Source organism: Myotis davidii, unplaced genomic scaffold (genome assembly GCF_000327345.1).
Source record: "Myotis davidii unplaced genomic scaffold, ASM32734v1 scaffold434, whole genome shotgun sequence".
Classification (NCBI taxonomy): Eukaryota; Metazoa; Chordata; class Mammalia; order Chiroptera; family Vespertilionidae; genus Myotis; species Myotis davidii.
This window is the reverse complement of record NW_006285790.1, coordinates 156,411-159,219: the sequence shown is the minus strand read 5'-3', so window position 1 is coordinate 159,219 and position 2,809 is coordinate 156,411. Positions and strand designations below refer to the sequence as shown.

Genomic DNA, 2,809 nt, shown 5'->3' with positions numbered 1-2,809 from the left:
ATAAATATAAAGATAGATAGATAGATGATAGATGGATAGATAGATAGATGATAAATAGATAGATAGATAGATAGATAGATAAAATAGATGATACATAGGTAGAAAAATACATACACAGGTACATAAATAGATTAGATAGATAGAAAGATAGATAGATAGATAGGTAGATAGATAGATAGGATGGATGATGGATGTGTGGGTGTATGGATGGTTAGATGGATGCATGGATGGATGGATGTATGGATGGATACATAGATAAATATAGATACATAGACATAGATGATTAATAGCTAAATATAGAGTTGATAGATAGATAGATAAGAGAATAGATGGATGGATAGATGATAGAGAAATATAGAGATAGGTAGATAAAAAAATATATTTAAAAAAATAAAAATAAATAAATCTTTATTTGATTTCAGAAAGTGGGGGGAGAAAGAGAGAGAGAAACAGGAATGATGAGAGAGAATCATGGGCAGTCCTTGCAGTGCTGTGTTGGTTCCCCTTAAATCATTTCTTCATTTTTTACTTTCAAAATATATTTTTATTGATTACGGAGGGGAAGGGAGAGAGGGAGAGAGAGAGAGAGACATCGATAGGTAGGTAGTTAGGTAGGTAGACATTAGGTAGATGGATGATAGCCGGCTAGATGGATAAGTGATAACTAGAGGGATAGGTAGGTAGGTGGGTAGGTAGGTGGGTAGATAGTAGATCGATGGCTGAGTAGGTGAAAAAAATAGAGATATATATGAGTTCTGATAAACAGATAACAGATTGATGGATACATAGATGATAGGTAGGTAGGTGGATACATGGAGAGATAGAGATAGATAGATAGATAGATAAATGATAGATAATAGATAGGTGGTTGAATGGGTAAATAATCGGGACATGCGACTATTAATAAATGAATGGATAACAAATTGATAGTTAGATACATAGATGATAGATATGTAGGTAGAGAGACTGATGGGTGGATGGATAGATAAATACATTGATGATAGGTAGATACATAGGTAGGTAGGTACAATGGGTAGATAGATATGACAGATTAATGGTGAATAGATGATGATGATGATTGATAGATGATAAATAGATGGATAGATAGGTAGATAGATGGTAGATTGATACATAGATGATAGGAAGGTAGATATGTACATGTGTAGGTAGGTAGGTAGACAGAATGGATACATAGATAATAGATTGATAAATGAATAAATGAAGATAGATAGATCATAGATAGATAGATGGGTAGTTAGAGATGATGGATGGCTAGATAGTGATGGATTGATAGATATAGATGACAGATTAGACATGGATAGATAGATGATAAATAGATGGACAGGTAGATAGATGGTAGATTGATACATAGATGATAGGAAGGTAGATATGTTCATATGTAGGTAGGTAGGTAGGCAGGTAGATAGAATGGATACATAGATAATAGGTAAATGAATAAATGAAGATGATAGATGATAGATAGATAGATAGATAGATAGATAGATAGAAGATAGATAATTATAGATGATGTGTAGATATGTTCATATGTAGGTAGGTAGGTAGGTAGAATGGATACATAGATAATAGATAAATGAATAAATGAAGATAGATAGATCATAGATAGATAGATGGCTAGTTAGAGATGATGGATGGCTAGATAGAGGATGGATAGATATAGATGACAGATCAGACATGGACAGATAGATACATGATAAATAGATGATGGATTGATAGATACATAGGTGGATGATAGAGATAGATGATAGATTGTAGACACGTAGATAGACAAGTAGATAGATGGACAGATGACAGAGGGGAGTGTGAGGGGCGGTGGATTTAAGAGCTCAAGGCTGGTATGCAAAGATGTCTGTCTGTCATCTGTCCATCTGCCTATCTACTTGTCTATAGATAGATGGTAGATTGATACATAGATGATAGGTAGGTACATTTGTAGATAGGTAGGTAGGTAGGTAGGTAGATAGAATGGATACATAGATAATAGACAAATGAATAAATGAAGATGGTAGGTAGATAGATAGATAGATAGTTATAGATGATGGATGGATGGGTAGATGATAGATGATAGATAGGTAGGTAGGTAGGTAGACAGATAGATAGATAGATAGATAGATAGATAGATAGTTATAGATGATGGATGGATAGGTAGATGATAGATAGATAATAGATAGAGATGATGGGTGGATAGCTAGATGAATGATGGATTGATAGATACATAGATAGATGATAGATATCGATAGATAGATGATAGATGGATTGTAGACAGGTAGATAGACAGGTAGATAGACAGATGGACAGATGACAGAGGGGAGTGTGAGGGGTGGTGGATTTAAGAGCTCAAGGCTGGTACGCAAAGATGTCTGTCTGTCATCTGTCCATCTGTCTACTTGTCTACCTGTCTACAATCTATCTATCATCTATCTATTGATATCTATCATCCACCTATGTATCTACCAATCCATCATCTATCTATCCACCCATCATCTCTATCTATTTATCTATCTATCTATCTACCTATCATCTATCATCTATCTATCGTCTGTCTATGTATCTATGTATCTATTTATCTATCTATCTATCATCTATTGATATCTATCATCCACCTATGTATCTACCAATCCATCATCTATCTATCCACCCATCATCTCTATCTATATATCATCTATCTACCTATCTATCTATCTATCTACCTATCATCTATCTATCTATCTATCTATCTATCTATCTATCTATCTATCTTTCTATCATCTATCATCTATCTATCTATCTATCTATCTATCTATCTATCTAT

At 33.9% G+C, this 2,809-nt stretch overlaps 1 protein-coding gene across 1 annotated transcript in view; it reads left to right on the top strand.

Moving 5' to 3' along the window:
• Positions 1-2,809, top strand: part of GYG2 (glycogenin 2) — a gene marked incomplete at its 5' end in the record, with an annotated part of 16,917 nt that overhangs the window by 439 nt on the left and 13,669 nt on the right. The window lies entirely within an intron of this gene.